Here is a 17,044-nt window from a genome sequence, read left to right on the forward strand (position 1 = left end):
CCCCTCCAACCCCACAAGTGCCGTCCAAAGCTCTCCGGTGCCCCCTGGTGCTCTTTGCAGTTCCCCACTAAGGTCCCATTGCCTCTCGGCGTTGTCTGGACTCTCCTTGTGCAAAGTCAGTGCCCCCCAGTGCTGCCTGGAGCCACCCCAGTGCTGTGTGCGGCCCTCGCTAGCCTCCCAGTGCCCCGCAGTGGACCTCCCCGTGCCACCAGTACTGCCCAGTGCCCCCAGTTCAACACCCCCATTGCTCAGTACGTGACCATCTCCTTCCCCAGGAACAAAACAAGGCAGCAGAGATGATGACAGCAGCGATTGTGCTAGAGATGTTCAGTGTGGAGGAGCTGCAGCTCTTGGCTCCCTGCAGCCACCCCAACATCCCCAGAGGTGGGCACGGAGGCCTGGGGGGGCTTTGGTGCTGCATGAACGACTGCAGGCAGAGGTGTAGCAAAGCGAACGCAAACCATTTAATAGTTAAACGTACAAAAGAGTAAATAAATGACAATATTCCCAACCATTTCCCACCCTAACAATAGTTGCTGATCCCACCCCCTAAAATTCCCACCCTCTAATCAGTTTCCCACCCCCCGATCAAGTTCTCACCCCCCCGCTCCCTCCCACCAACAGTTTCCTCCCCGTCCAAAAAACTTCCCAGCCCCCCCAGTTCCCACCCCAGTAATTCTTTCCTCCCAGTTCCAACGATTTTGGAGTATAACATTGTATCAGAGTACAATTTCTCACTCAGAATTGCCACCCCACAAAAGTCCCTCCCCCTCCCCACATCCCCAGTGCCAGCAGTTACGGAGTACAAGAATTTTTGATGCCAGCCATCTCCCACCGCAGCCAGTTCTCACCCCAGTCATTTCCCACCCCAACAATATCACAGTACAGCCATTTCATTTCCCACTCCAAAAAGATCCCACCGCCCCAAAATGCCCACCCACAGCCATTCCCCACCCCAAGAATTCCCACCCGCAATGCCCACCCACAGCCATTCCCCACCCCAAGAATTCCCAACCCGCAATTCCCACCCGCAGCCATTCCCTCCCCCCAGCCATTCCCACCCGCAATTCCCACCCGCAATCATCCCTCCCCCCACCCCCATTCCCACTCGCGATTCCCACCCCCAACCCTTCCCCACCCCAGCCATTCCCACCCCCCAACCATTTCCCACCCCCCAAGCAACATTTCCCAGCCCAAAGCTTTGACAGTCCAAGACTTTTGCAGTCCATCAGCTTCAGAGTCCCACATTGCCCCAGTCCAAGACGCCGCTTGTGGACAGCCCAGTTTGGGAGGGGTAGGGCTGGCGCCGGTGCTGGTGCCCCTGGAACAGTGCCGCTGCTCTCTGGGTGTCGTGGGGGCCAGCGAGGAGCCCAGGGCTACAGGGAGCCATATTCATCGGCTACGGCCACGTCTCCTGCTGCACCAAGAGGGCTGGTTTCTTGGTCTGCTCCCGCTCGGGCCAGAGTTGGGGTGTGATGGGCACCGAGCCCTCCTGCTGGCCGCCGTGCTGCCACAGCCAGCTTTGCCTAGCGCCGATGTTTGTGGCCTGGAACATCCTGGCAGCGCGGCAGCTTCCTCTTTGCGGCTGGGATGCTGCCAGCGTGCTGCTTGTGCCCGGTGCTCTTGCGTTTGGTGGTGGTGCAGGCGGGCGTTGGGCACCTGGGTGGCTCGGTGCTGTCCCCGTGGTGCTTGTCTGCCAGCCGGCAGGAGATGCATCCGGGTGGCAGTGCGAGGCGCGTGAGAACCACGCGGGGCTGTTTCTGCTGCGCCTCTTCCAGGAGCCATCCAGTTTGCGGCAAAGGAGGCACAGGGCGCTTGGCTGTCTCAATGCTGTCCCCCTGGTGTTTGTCTGCCACCCGGCAGGAGATGCATCCGGGTGGCAGTGCCAGGCGGGTGAGAATCACCCGGGGCTGCCTCCGCAGCACCTCTGCCATCAGGTGTGCCGCGGTGAGCGACGGTGGTGCGGAGGCAGCCAGTGGGTTTGGCAGTGGCAGACGGGTGAGAATCACCCGGGGCTGCCTCCGCTGCACCTCTGCCATTAGGTGTGCAGTGAGGGGCGCCAGAGGTGCTGGGGCAGCCAGGGGGGTCGGCACAGGCAACTCCGGGGATGCTGTCTTCTGCGGGAGCGAGTTGGTGCGGAGCCCAGATTCAGCATCTGTCTCGTTGCTGAGCTCCCTGCTGGCCCTGGGGGAGTCAGGCAGCTCTGCGATGGAAGAGCAGGAGTCGAAGCTGCTGGAGACATCTGGGCTCAGTCGCTCCGTGGCAGTGATGCACTGCATCAGGTCTTTGCTTTTGCAGCTGTCCGGAGCACTCGCTGCTTCTGGAAAAGCGGAACATCCCCCAGAACAATGATGGCAGCCTTCCCACGCCAGCTCGGTGTGGACACGGACCCGCCATCTCTGCAGACCACAAACTCACCATCAATCCAGTTGAGGAAGTGGTCAATTTCCGCATCGTCAGCAAGAGTGTTGGTGCTGGGTCTCTCTTCTGGAAAAGGGAAGAAATCCCCAGTGGGGCAATGCCAGCTTTCCCACGGCCACTCGGCGCAGACAGCCGCCCAGCAGCTGTGCTGCTCCCAGACTCACCGTTGCTGATCCACGTGAGCAGGTCATCCATGTCTGCGGTGTCGTCCAGGATGCCTGTGTTGGCCGTCACTTCTGGAAAAGGAAAAAATCCCCAGTGGGGCAATGCCAGCTTTCCCGCGCCCACTCGGTGCGAACACCCCCCCGCCAGTTGTGCTGCCCCCAAACTCACCCTCGTTGATCCACATGAGGAGCTCCTCGATGTCGTCCGCGATGTCCTCCGGGGTGTCTGCGCTCGTTGTCACTGCTGGAAAAGCAAGAACATCCCCGGTGGAGCAATGCCAGCTTTCCCACAGCCAGCCGGTGCGGACAGCGTGCCGCCCGCTCCGCAGCCCCTGAACTCACCGCCTGGTTCCAGCGTGGCAGCGCTGCAGGTGAGCGGAGCCGTGGCGGGATGGGGGCACACGTCGGTGGGCGCAGGGTGCCCCCGGTCCTCCGAGAGCACCACGGCGTCTTGGAAGGGCTCCATCGGCGCCTCCCAGGTGTCAGGCAGGGTGCAGGGCACGGGGAGCACCTGCTGCTGCAGGGAGGGTACCTGCAAAAGAACGGGTGGGGGGCCGGGGCGGGCGGGGGCCTGCGGCAGGCAGGTGCCTGCGGGCTGCGGGGGCTCCCCGTGGAGGAGCACGGCCCCAGGCCACAGCCCCATGGGCTGCTGGGGCAGCAGCGTCCCTGCCAGCAGGGGATGTCCCGAGCAGGGAGCAGGGGCGGTGGGGGAAGCCATAGCTGGGTGCAGCCCCCCAGGTAGGAGCAGCAGCACCGGTAAGTGCAGCCCCGCAGCTGGGGTCAGGCCCCCAGGTGGCAGCTGAGCCGGGGTTGGGGGCAGCCCCCCCAGGTGGGAGCTGCGCTGCCTGTCCCCAGACACCTGGTCCCCCAGGCCAGACAGAGGCCTGAGGTGCCAGGTAGGTGGCAGTGGGGACAGGGGAGGGTTGGGGTGGTACCGGCATCGGTCCACGGACGGTGGGCTGCATCCAGGCGGGGTCCGGTGGCGGCACAGTCGCTTCAACGAAAATGGCGTCGGGTGTCAGAGGCACCGTCAGCGCTCGTCGAGGGAATCTCTCTGTGGGGAAATGCCAGAAGGGGCGCTGGGCTGAGAGCCGGGGCACTGGGGTGAGATCCGGGTGAGAGGAGAGGGATCTGGGGCGCTGGGGTGCGATCTGTGGTCACAGGGATGAGATCGGGTGTGCTGGGGTGAGATCTGGGGCCCTGGGCTGAGATCTGGTGCGCTGGGCTGAGATCTGGGGTCACAGGGATGAGATCTGGGGCCCTGGGCTGAGATCTGGAGTCACAGGGGTGAGAGAGACCTGGTGCGCTGGGGTGCGATCGAGGGTCACAGGGGTGAGAGAGATCTGGTGTGCTGGGGTGAGATCTGGGGTCACAGGGGTGAGAGAGATCTGGGGCCCTGGGCTGAGATCTGGGGTCACAGGGGTGAGAGAGATCTGGGGCCCTGGGCTGAGATCTGGAGTCACAGGGGTGAGAGAGATCTGGTGCGCTGGGGTGAGATCTGGAGTCACAGGGGTGAGGTCTGGGGTGCTGGGGTGCGATCGAGGGTCACAGGGGTGAGATCTGGTGCGCTGGGGTGAGATCTGGGGCACTGGGGTCAGGTGGAGCATCAGAGCAGGGGGAGCCCGCTGCCTTACCTGCCATGACAGCTGGAGAGTGGCAGTTGGGGGAGCCCCTCCCCCCAGGGGGGTTCCGTGACCGTTGGGGTCAGCCCCTTTCCCCCAGGCTTGCGATGGTTTGACTTTTCGTACCCAAACATCCTTCCCATGCCAGTTGTTTCCCATCCCGATGATCAGTGACCATCCCGATGGGCATTTGGCAGCCCAGTGCTCTTCCTTGCCAAGGGTCTGCCCGTCCCAGTGGGGATTTGCCATCCCTGCAGTGAGTTCTCACCCCAGGGATGGTTTCCCCTCCCGTCCAAGCGATTTCCAGTCGTCACCGCCCAAAATTGTGTTTATCCAGGCCATGGCTAAGAACTTAAAGTGCCAGCATTAGTTACGAGTTCTTGAAAGTGGTAGCGGCCGTGGTAGGCCAGTTAGACCTATGGTAACAATGAAAAGGAGGGATTTCTGTGGGACAGCCCTGGTTTAGCTGAGAACAGTGCAGGAATGAGTCAGTGCCCGTGCAGCGTATGCCGAGCTTGTTACTGTGAACTGGTCCTTTGTGCCTCGGAGAACATCACTAACTTTAAACCGTGGACTTTTTCTCCTGGCTTTGGCTGTCTCTTGGGGGCATTGCTAGCGAGGACAGAAGAGACAGCATTGTCTTTTCTGCTCTTCCCTCTTCCGTGCTTCCCCTTTCTGCTCTCTTCCTCATCTACTCTTCAGCTCTTCTCCCTGAGTGTTATCCTCTTTTTTTCTGCTCATCTGCTGTTCTTTCTTCCTTGTATCCTGAGTCCTCTCCTGCATCTGTACTCCTCTTCTGCTTTTCTTTTTTCTTACCCGTATCCTCTCTTCTCCTCTTGTTCTCCTCATCCACTCTTCTGACTTAACTGTATCCTCTTTGCACATCTTGCGCTCTACGGTTCTTCTGTTCTGACCACTCTCTGCTCTTCTACTTCACAGCTCTTTTCCTTCTCTGCTCTTCTGTGCTCTCTTCCTCCCTTCTGTTCTTTTTCGTTTCTGCGCTTCTCACGGACCCGTGTCCTGTCTTCCCATCTTCTGTACTTCTGCCATACCCGTATTCTCTCTTCTTCTCTTCAGCTCCTCTCCACTTCTGCTTTTCTGCCTTAGCTGTCTTGGCTCATCTCCCTTTCTGCTCTTCTCCCCGTCTGCACGTCTTTCTTACCTTCATCCTCTCTTTTATTCTCCTGCTCTCCTCCTCTTCTGCTCATCTCCTCATTGCTCTGCTGTCTTGCCTGGATCCAACCGTCTTCTCTCTTGCGCTTTTCATCTTCTGCACTTCTTTCTTACCTGCATCCTTTCTTCTTTTTCTTCTCTGCTGCTCTTCTTTATTTCTGCCTTGTCTGTATGTGCTCTTCCCCTGTTCTGCTCTTCTAGTGCTCTTGTCAGCATCCAATCTCTGCGCCGCAGCTCTATGTCGGACTTTATTTTGGGGTGGAGGAAGGTACGTAGGGCCTAGATTTGTACAAGAAAAGCTATTGTGCTGTGCCCAGAAGGTGATGAAGAAGAGCCCTGGGGAACCAGGAGCACAAAGGCAGCGTGTTTCTCCGAAGGCCACAGCGTGAGCACGTGTTCCCTTTGGCGGACTCCTTTGTACCTCTCCAGGAAGTGCTTTGGAATGGAGAATTTTCTGGACTTGTTTCCAGTTGTTGCTTGGATGAGCTGAGGCTTTTCTCCTTGTATCTTGGCAGGAAAGCAGAGCGGAGGGAACGTCTGTGGTGAGATGCTCAGGTGAAGTTGCCTTCCCTGCACCAACAGCCTGTTTGTGTCCACGTGATGCACGGTGAAGGGAAGCCTGCTGTTCTGTCAGTAAGCCTGCCTAGTGGAATGATGTTTGTGGCCTTTTTGGCAAGTGTGTGAGGAGAGGTCCTTGGACAGGCTTTTTTTTTTTTTTTTTTTTTTTTTTCAGGGGAAATGCTATTTCAGTTGTTAGTTACAATGGTTGATTGGTGCTTGTTTGAAAAATATTTCTCATCTCGAGAAGCAGTGTTCTCGCACCAGAGAAGTGAGAAATCTCCTGTACATCCTGTCTTCTCCGTGAGACCTTTGCACAATGTCTCTAGCTGCCTGTAGAAATGGTGGGGGGATAAATGGGGAAGAGCTGAGGTGCAGTTTCTGTGCGTGCTCTGTACACGGAGCAGGCGTCGCCTAGTGAGAGCTAGGGGCCCTTTGCAGCGTGGTGGATTTGTTTTCCTTGCTTGTTGGAGCGTGATGCTTTTGTAGGTGCTGTGTGCATTGTAAGTAACTGTGAACTGTGCTGAGACAACAGGTGTGCTGGAGAGAGCCCCGCTGCAGCCTTTTTGTTTGGGCAGTTTTATTCCCTCTGGGGATTAAAGGGGTCTTGAAAAACTCACAAGTGCAACGTGCTACTGCTCCAGCCTGTCAAGTGGAGATGATGCCTTTCCTCCCATTGGGGCAGGGAGGAAAGTAGGTGAGAAATTCATCTGCCAGTGTGAAGTGGCAGGTTCGGAAGATGGTAACAGGCACGGTAGGCCAGGTAGCAAGATCTCAGAATCCTAGTATCGCCAAGGTTGGAAGAGACCTACGAGATCAGCAGTCCAACCATCCACCTATCATCAATAGTTCTCACTCATCCATGTCCCTCGACACAGCGTCTAACCGTTCCTCGAACACCTCCAGGGTCAGTGACTCCACCAACTCCCTGGGCAGCCCTTTGCAGCGCCCAGCCACTCTTTTGGAAAAGCAGTATTTCCTACCATCCAGCCTGAATCTCCCCCGGCTCAAATGGAGGCCGTTCCCTCCAGTCCTATTGCTAGTTAACAATGTGAGTTAACAGTGAGAGAGTGTTAACAGTGAAAGCGAATGTGTGTGGGGCATCCCTGACTTGGCTGACAGGAGTGGAACAGTGTTCACGTAGACGGCGGGGGGCTTGTTCCTGTGAAACGGTCCCTTGTGCTCCAGGAATCTCTCTGACTTTCTATCATGGCCTCTTCCTCCTGGTTTTCAGTGTGTACAGAGGCACTGGTAATGAAGAGAGAACAGACCTCTTCCTGGGCCACAGAATGGAATGTGCTTGAGAAGCAAAGGCAGGCAGGTGTGTGCAAAGCAAAGGCGTGTGTGTGCTTGCAGAGCAAAGGGAAGCATGTGCACGCATCGAAAGCAAAGGCGGGCAGGTGCTTGTGAGGCAAAGGCAGGTAGGGGTACGTTTGTGAGGCAAAGGCAGGTATGGGTGTGCTTGCTTGCTTAGCAAAGGCATGCAGGTGCATGCTTGCATAGCAAAGGCAGGCAGGTGCATATGAAGGAACGGCAGGTAGATGGATGCATGCTTGCTTCGAAAAGGCAGGCAGGTGCATGGCTGTGAAGCAAAGGCAGGGAGACGTGTGCTTGCTTAGCAAAGGCAGGCAGATGGGTTCTTGCAAAGCAGTGGCAGGCAGGCAGGTGATTGCTTGTGAAGCGAAGGCCGGGAGGTGGTTGCTTGGTTAGCAGTGGCAGGCAGGTGTGTGCTTGCAAAGCAATCTCTAGCCAACTGAGGGGATGATGTTCTCAGGTTTTGTTGCTCTTTAATGACTTTTCTTTTTTTTTTTTTCCTTTTCTTCTTTACTGCCTTCAGTGTCCCCGTCTCTTCCAGAAGCTGCTCTTTTGGCAGCCGCCGCGTGGGCTCGTTAGATGCCCTGAGTGTTTGGAAGAGAGCAGTTTTGTTGAGGGCTGTTGGTGGAATTTCTGTTGCCAGGAGCGCGCGGACAGAGAAAGAAGCGTTGTGCAGGCGGGGCAAAAGGAGTGCTGGGGGTCCTGGGAGCAGCAGTGAGGGAAGGTGTTTGAGCTAGTGCCGTTCCACTGGAACGTCCCTTTGGTTTTCTACTTCTGAGAGTACTGGAACTGCTTGAAAAAGATGTGACTTTAAGCGAGGGTGCAGAGCAGATTTAAGCTTTACAGGCGGCTGTGCCAGAGCGTGAAGCATCATCAGCAGGCATGGGTAGCACCAGCTTGAAACATCAGGGGAAGCAGTTAGCTTCCTCAAAGCCCCCAAGTGGAGTGCCAAGGTGATGAGATGAAGCAGCACTGAGGGTGGTTTTCCAGGATCTGTGTCTTCTAGGGCTCGGGACCAGGGCTGTCACTGGGGTTGCTTTCACTGGACACCCGCCACCCCTCCTCAGGACCCATGGTGAGCGTGTGGGTGACAAACGTGTCACTGAGTGAGAGCATCAGGGTGGGAATGCATGGAACATAGCGGCCAGGGGAGAGACAGGCAGCACGGGGAGGGGGCGTGGGGGGGGAAGGTCAGCCCCAAGGAGAAAGTCTCCCCGCATGGAAAGAAGAGCTTGTTGAATGCCTTGGGTGAGATGTTGCAGAAGAGGAAATGAGTGAGGTTAGTTAAAATGTGCCACCTGGGTTCTGTTTGAGCCCCCTCCAACCCCACAAGTGCCGTCCAAAGCTCTCCGGTGCCCCCTGGTGCTCTTTGCAGTTCCCCACTAAGGTCCCATTGCCTCTCGGCGTTGTCTGGACTCTCCTTGTGCAAAGTCAGTGCCCCCCAGTGCTGCCTGGAGCCACCCCAGTGCTGTGTGCGGCCCTCGCTAGCCTCCCAGTGCCCCGCAGTGGACCTCCCCGTGCCACCAGTACTGCCCAGTGCCCCCAGTTCAACACCCCCATTGCTCAGTACGTGACCATCTCCTTCCCCAGGAACAAAACAAGGCAGCAGAGATGATGACAGCAGCGATTGTGCTAGAGATGTTCAGTGTGGAGGAGCTGCAGCTCTTGGCTCCCTGCAGCCACCCCAACATCCCCAGAGGTGGGCACGGAGGCCTGGGGGGGCTTTGGTGCTGCATGAACGACTGCAGGCAGAGGTGTAGCAAAGCGAACGCAAACCATTTAATAGTTAAACGTACAAAAGAGTAAATAAATGACAATATTCCCAACCATTTCCCACCCTAACAATAGTTGCTGATCCCACCCCCTAAAATTCCCACCCTCTAATCAGTTTCCCACCCCCCGATCAAGTTCTCACCCCCCCGCTCCCTCCCACCAACAGTTTCCTCCCCGTCCAAAAAACTTCCCAGCCCCCCCAGTTCCCACCCCAGTAATTCTTTCCTCCCAGTTCCAACGATTTTGGAGTATAACATTGTATCAGAGTACAATTTCTCACTCAGAATTGCCACCCCACAAAAGTCCCTCCCCCTCCCCACATCCCCAGTGCCAGCAGTTACGGAGTACAAGAATTTTTGATGCCAGCCATCTCCCACCGCAGCCAGTTCTCACCCCAGTCATTTCCCACCCCAACAATATCACAGTACAGCCATTTCATTTCCCACTCCAAAAAGATCCCACCGCCCCAAAATGCCCACCCACAGCCATTCCCCACCCCAAGAATTCCCACCCGCAATGCCCACCCACAGCCATTCCCCACCCCAAGAATTCCCAACCCGCAATTCCCACCCGCAGCCATTCCCTCCCCCCAGCCATTCCCACCCGCAATTCCCACCCGCAATCATCCCTCCCCCCACCCCCATTCCCACTCGCGATTCCCACCCCCAACCCTTCCCCACCCCAGCCATTCCCACCCCCCAACCATTTCCCACCCCCCAAGCAACATTTCCCAGCCCAAAGCTTTGACAGTCCAAGACTTTTGCAGTCCATCAGCTTCAGAGTCCCACATTGCCCCAGTCCAAGACGCCGCTTGTGGACAGCCCAGTTTGGGAGGGGTAGGGCTGGCGCCGGTGCTGGTGCCCCTGGAACAGTGCCGCTGCTCTCTGGGTGTCGTGGGGGCCAGCGAGGAGCCCAGGGCTACAGGGAGCCATATTCATCGGCTACGGCCACGTCTCCTGCTGCACCAAGAGGGCTGGTTTCTTGGTCTGCTCCCGCTCGGGCCAGAGTTGGGGTGTGATGGGCACCGAGCCCTCCTGCTGGCCGCCGTGCTGCCACAGCCAGCTTTGCCTAGCGCCGATGTTTGTGGCCTGGAACATCCTGGCAGCGCGGCAGCTTCCTCTTTGCGGCTGGGATGCTGCCAGCGTGCTGCTTGTGCCCGGTGCTCTTGCGTTTGGTGGTGGTGCAGGCGGGCGTTGGGCACCTGGGTGGCTCGGTGCTGTCCCCGTGGTGCTTGTCTGCCAGCCGGCAGGAGATGCATCCGGGTGGCAGTGCGAGGCGCGTGAGAACCACGCGGGGCTGTTTCTGCTGCGCCTCTTCCAGGAGCCGTCCAGTTTGCGGCAAAGGAGGCACAGGGCGCTTGGCTGTCTCAATGCTGTCCCCCTGGTGTTTGTCTGCCACCCGGCAGGAGATGCATCCGGGTGGCAGTGCCAGGCGGGTGAGAATCACCCGGGGCTGCCTCCGCAGCACCTCTGCCATCAGGTGTGCCGCGGTGAGCGACGGTGGTGCGGAGGCAGCCAGTGGGTTTGGCAGTGGCAGACGGGTGAGAATCACCCGGGGCTGCCTCCGCTGCACCTCTGCCATTAGGTGTGCAGTGAGGGGCGCCAGAGGTGCTGGGGCAGCCAGGGGGGTCGGCACAGGCAACTCCGGGGATGCTGTCTTCTGCGGGAGCGAGTTGGTGCGGAGCCCAGATTCAGCATCTGTCTCGTTGCTGAGCTCCCTGCTGGCCCTGGGGGAGTCAGGCAGCTCTGCGATGGAAGAGCAGGAGTCGAAGCTGCTGGAGACATCTGGGCTCAGTCGCTCCGTGGCAGTGATGCACTGCATCAGGTCTTTGCTTTTGCAGCTGTCCGGAGCACTCGCTGCTTCTGGAAAAGCGGAACATCCCCCAGAACAATGATGGCAGCCTTCCCACGCCAGCTCGGTGTGGACACGGACCCGCCATCTCTGCAGACCACAAACTCACCATCAATCCAGTTGAGGAAGTGGTCAATTTCCGCATCGTCAGCAAGAGTGTTGGTGCTGGGTCTCTCTTCTGGAAAAGGGAAGAAATCCCCAGTGGGGCAATGCCAGCTTTCCCACGGCCACTCGGCGCAGACAGCCGCCCAGCAGCTGTGCTGCTCCCAGACTCACCGTTGCTGATCCACGTGAGCAGGTCATCCATGTCTGCGGTGTCGTCCAGGATGCCTGTGTTGGCCGTCACTTCTGGAAAAGGAAAAAATCCCCAGTGGGGCAATGCCAGCTTTCCCGCGCCCACTCGGTGCGAACACCCCCCCGCCAGTTGTGCTGCCCCCAAACTCACCCTCGTTGATCCACATGAGGAGCTCCTCGATGTCGTCCGCGATGTCCTCCGGGGTGTCTGCGCTCGTTGTCACTGCTGGAAAAGCAAGAACATCCCCGGTGGAGCAATGCCAGCTTTCCCACAGCCAGCCGGTGCGGACAGCGTGCCGCCCGCTCCGCAGCCCCTGAACTCACCGCCTGGTTCCAGCGTGGCAGCGCTGCAGGTGAGCGGAGCCGTGGCGGGATGGGGGCACACGTCGGTGGGCGCAGGGTGCCCCCGGTCCTCCGAGAGCACCACGGCGTCTTGGAAGGGCTCCATCGGCGCCTCCCAGGTGTCAGGCAGGGTGCAGGGCACGGGGAGCACCTGCTGCTGCAGGGAGGGTACCTGCAAAAGAACGGGTGGGGGGCCGGGGCGGGCGGGGGCCTGCGGCAGGCAGGTGCCTGCGGGCTGCGGGGGCTCCCCGTGGAGGAGCACGGCCCCAGGCCACAGCCCCATGGGCTGCTGGGGCAGCAGCGTCCCTGCCAGCAGGGGATGTCCCGAGCAGGGAGCAGGGGCGGTGGGGGAAGCCATAGCTGGGTGCAGCCCCCCAGGTAGGAGCAGCAGCACCGGTAAGTGCAGCCCCGCAGCTGGGGTCAGGCCCCCAGGTGGCAGCTGAGCCGGGGTTGGGGGCAGCCCCCCCAGGTGGGAGCTGCGCTGCCTGTCCCCAGACACCTGGTCCCCCAGGCCAGACAGAGGCCTGAGGTGCCAGGTAGGTGGCAGTGGGGACAGGGGAGGGTTGGGGTGGTACCGGCATCGGTCCGCGGACGGTGGGCTGCATCCAGGCGGGGTCCGGTGGCGGCACAGTCGCTTCAACGAAAATGGCGTCGGGTGTCAGAGGCACCGTCAGCGCTCGTCGAGGGAATCTCTCTGTGGGGAAATGCCAGAAGGGGCGCTGGGCTGAGAGCCGGGGCACTGGGGTGAGATCCGGGTGAGAGGAGAGGGATCTGGGGCGCTGGGGTGCGATCTGTGGTCACAGGGATGAGATCGGGTGTGCTGGGGTGAGATCTGGGGCCCTGGGCTGAGATCTGGTGCGCTGGGCTGAGATCTGGGGTCACAGGGATGAGATCTGGGGCCCTGGGCTGAGATCTGGAGTCACAGGGGTGAGAGAGACCTGGTGCGCTGGGGTGCGATCGAGGGTCACAGGGGTGAGAGAGATCTGGTGTGCTGGGGTGAGATCTGGGGTCACAGGGGTGAGAGAGATCTGGGGCCCTGGGCTGAGATCTGGGGTCACAGGGGTGAGAGAGATCTGGGGCCCTGGGCTGAGATCTGGAGTCACAGGGGTGAGAGAGATCTGGTGCGCTGGGGTGAGATCTGGAGTCACAGGGGTGAGGTCTGGGGTGCTGGGGTGCGATCGAGGGTCACAGGGGTGAGATCTGGTGCGCTGGGGTGAGATCTGGGGCACTGGGGTCAGGTGGAGCATCAGAGCAGGGGGAGCCCGCTGCCTTACCTGCCATGACAGCTGGAGAGTGGCAGTTGGGGGAGCCCCTCCCCCCAGGGGGGTTCCGTGACCGTTGGGGTCAGCCCCTTTCCCCCAGGCTTGCGATGGTTTGACTTTTCGTACCCAAACATCCTTCCCATGCCAGTTGTTTCCCATCCCGATGATCAGTGACCATCCCGATGGGCATTTGGCAGCCCAGTGCTCTTCCTTGCCAAGGGTCTGCCCGTCCCAGTGGGGATTTGCCATCCCTGCAGTGAGTTCTCACCCCAGGGATGGTTTCCCCTCCCGTCCAAGCGATTTCCAGTCGTCACCGCCCAAAATTGTGTTTATCCAGGCCATGGCTAAGAACTTAAAGTGCCAGCATTAGTTACGAGTTCTTGAAAGTGGTAGCGGCCGTGGTAGGCCAGTTAGACCTATGGTAACAATGAAAAGGAGGGATTTCTGTGGGACAGCCCTGGTTTAGCTGAGAACAGTGCAGGAATGAGTCAGTGCCCGTGCAGCGTATGCCGAGCTTGTTACTGTGAACTGGTCCTTTGTGCCTCGGAGAACATCACTAACTTTAAACCGTGGACTTTTTCTCCTGGCTTTGGCTGTCTCTTGGGGGCATTGCTAGCGAGGACAGAAGAGACAGCATTGTCTTTTCTGCTCTTCCCTCTTCCGTGCTTCCCCTTTCTGCTCTCTTCCTCATCTACTCTTCAGCTCTTCTCCCTGAGTGTTATCCTCTTTTTTTCTGCTCATCTGCTGTTCTTTCTTCCTTGTATCCTGAGTCCTCTCCTGCATCTGTACTCCTCTTCTGCTTTTCTTTTTTCTTACCCGTATCCTCTCTTCTCCTCTTGTTCTCCTCATCCACTCTTCTGACTTAACTGTATCCTCTTTGCACATCTTGCGCTCTACGGTTCTTCTGTTCTGACCACTCTCTGCTCTTCTACTTCACAGCTCTTTTCCTTCTCTGCTCTTCTGTGCTCTCTTCCTCCCTTCTGTTCTTTTTCGTTTCTGCGCTTCTCACGGACCCGTGTCCTGTCTTCCCATCTTCTGTACTTCTGCCATACCCGTATTCTCTCTTCTTCTCTTCAGCTCCTCTCCACTTCTGCTTTTCTGCCTTAGCTGTCTTGGCTCATCTCCCTTTCTGCTCTTCTCCCCGTCTGCACGTCTTTCTTACCTTCATCCTCTCTTTTATTCTCCTGCTCTCCTCCTCTTCTGCTCATCTCCTCATTGCTCTGCTGTCTTGCCTGGATCCAACCGTCTTCTCTCTTGCGCTTTTCATCTTCTGCACTTCTTTCTTACCTGCATCCTTTCTTCTTTTTCTTCTCTGCTGCTCTTCTTTATTTCTGCCTTGTCTGTATGTGCTCTTCCCCTGTTCTGCTCTTCTAGTGCTCTTGTCAGCATCCAATCTCTGCGCCGCAGCTCTATGTCGGACTTTATTTTGGGGTGGAGGAAGGTACGTAGGGCCTAGATTTGTACAAGAAAAGCTATTGTGCTGTGCCCAGAAGGTGATGAAGAAGAGCCCTGGGGAACCAGGAGCACAAAGGCAGCGTGTTTCTCCGAAGGCCACAGCGTGAGCACGTGTTCCCTTTGGCGGACTCCTTTGTACCTCTCCAGGAAGTGCTTTGGAATGGAGAATTTTCTGGACTTGTTTCCAGTTGTTGCTTGGATGAGCTGAGGCTTTTCTCCTTGTATCTTGGCAGGAAAGCAGAGCGGAGGGAACGTCTGTGGTGAGATGCTCAGGTGAAGTTGCCTTCCCTGCACCAACAGCCTGTTTGTGTCCACGTGATGCACGGTGAAGGGAAGCCTGCTGTTCTGTCAGTAAGCCTGCCTAGTGGAATGATGTTTGTGGCCTTTTTGGCAAGTGTGTGAGGAGAGGTCCTTGGACAGGCTTTTTTTTTTTTTTTTTTTTTTTTCAGGGGAAATGCTATTTCAGTTGTTAGTTACAATGGTTGATTGGTGCTTGTTTGAAAAATATTTCTCATCTCGAGAAGCAGTGTTCTCGCACCAGAGAAGTGAGAAATCTCCTGTACATCCTGTCTTCTCCGTGAGACCTTTGCACAATGTCTCTAGCTGCCTGTAGAAATGGTGGGGGGATAAATGGGGAAGAGCTGAGGTGCAGTTTCTGTGCGTGCTCTGTACACGGAGCAGGCGTCGCCTAGTGAGAGCTAGGGGCCCTTTGCAGCGTGGTGGATTTGTTTTCCTTGCTTGTTGGAGCGTGATGCTTTTGTAGGTGCTGTGTGCATTGTAAGTAACTGTGAACTGTGCTGAGACAACAGGTGTGCTGGAGAGAGCCCCGCTGCAGCCTTTTTGTTTGGGCAGTTTTATTCCCTCTGGGGATTAAAGGGGTCTTGAAAAACTCACAAGTGCAACGTGCTACTGCTCCAGCCTGTCAAGTGGAGATGATGCCTTTCCTCCCATTGGGGCAGGGAGGAAAGTAGGTGAGAAATTCATCTGCCAGTGTGAAGTGGCAGGTTCGGAAGATGGTAACAGGCACGGTAGGCCAGGTAGCAAGATCTCAGAATCCTAGTATCGCCAAGGTTGGAAGAGACCTACGAGATCAGCAGTCCAACCATCCACCTATCATCAATAGTTCTCACTCATCCATGTCCCTCGACACAGCGTCTAACCGTTCCTCGAACACCTCCAGGGTCAGTGACTCCACCAACTCCCTGGGCAGCCCTTTGCAGCGCCCAGCCACTCTTTTGGAAAAGCAGTATTTCCTACCATCCAGCCTGAATCTCCCCCGGCTCAAATGGAGGCCGTTCCCTCCAGTCCTATTGCTAGTTAACAATGTGAGTTAACAGTGAGAGAGTGTTAACAGTGAAAGCGAATGTGTGTGGGGCATCCCTGACTTGGCTGACAGGAGTGGAACAGTGTTCACGTAGACGGCGGGGGGCTTGTTCCTGTGAAACGGTCCCTTGTGCTCCAGGAATCTCTCTGACTTTCTATCATGGCCTCTTCCTCCTGGTTTTCAGTGTGTACAGAGGCACTGGTAATGAAGAGAGAACAGACCTCTTCCTGGGCCACAGAATGGAATGTGCTTGAGAAGCAAAGGCAGGCAGGTGTGTGCAAAGCAAAGGCGTGTGTGTGCTTGCAGAGCAAAGGGAAGCATGTGCACGCATCGAAAGCAAAGGCAGGCAGGTGCTTGTGAGGCAAAGGCAGGTAGGGGTACGTTTGTGAGGCAAAGGCAGGTATGGGTGTGCTTGCTTGCTTAGCAAAGGCATGCAGGTGCATGCTTGCATAGCAAAGGCAGGCAGGTGCATATGAAGGAACGGCAGGTAGATGGATGCATGCTTGCTTCGAAAAGGCAGGCAGGTGCATGGCTGTGAAGCAAAGGCAGGGAGACGTGTGCTTGCTTAGCAAAGGCAGGCAGATGGGTTCTTGCAAAGCAGTGGCAGGCAGGCAGGTGATTGCTTGTGAAGCGAAGGCCGGGAGGTGGTTGCTTGGTTAGCAGTGGCAGGCAGGTGTGTGCTTGCAAAGCAATCTCTAGCCAACTGAGGGGATGATGTTCTCAGGTTTTGTTGCTCTTTAATGACTTTTCTTTTTTTTTTTTTCCTTTTCTTCTTTACTGCCTTCAGTGTCCCCGTCTCTTCCAGAAGCTGCTCTTTTGGCAGCCGCCGCGTGGGCTCGTTAGATGCCCTGAGTGTTTGGAAGAGAGCAGTTTTGTTGAGGGCTGTTGGTGGAATTTCTGTTGCCAGGAGCGCGCGGACAGAGAAAGAAGCGTTGTGCAGGCGGGGCAAAAGGAGTGCTGGGGGTCCTGGGAGCAGCAGTGAGGGAAGGTGTTTGAGCTAGTGCCGTTCCACTGGAACGTCCCTTTGGTTTTCTACTTCTGAGAGTACTGGAACTGCTTGAAAAAGATGTGACTTTAAGCGAGGGTGCAGAGCAGATTTAAGCTTTACAGGCGGCTGTGCCAGAGCGTGAAGCATCATCAGCAGGCATGGGTAGCACCAGCTTGAAACATCAGGGGAAGCAGTTAGCTTCCTCAAAGCCCCCAAGTGGAGTGCCAAGGTGATGAGATGAAGCAGCACTGAGGGTGGTTTTCCAGGATCTGTGTCTTCTAGGGCTCGGGACCAGGGCTGTCACTGGGGTTGCTTTCACTGGACACCCGCCACCCCTCCTCAGGACCCATGGTGAGCGTGTGGGTGACAAACGTGTCACTGAGTGAGAGCATCAGGGTGGGAATGCATGGAACATAGCGGCCAGGGGAGAGACAGGCAGCACGGGGAGGGGGCGTGGGGGGGGAAGGTCAGCCCCAAGGAGAAAGTCTCCCCGCATGGAAAGA

Source organism: Phasianus colchicus, chromosome 25 (assembly GCF_987193195.1).
Source record: "Phasianus colchicus chromosome 25, bPhaCol1.hap1.1, whole genome shotgun sequence".
NCBI classification, from domain to species: Eukaryota; Metazoa; Chordata; class Aves; order Galliformes; family Phasianidae; genus Phasianus; species Phasianus colchicus.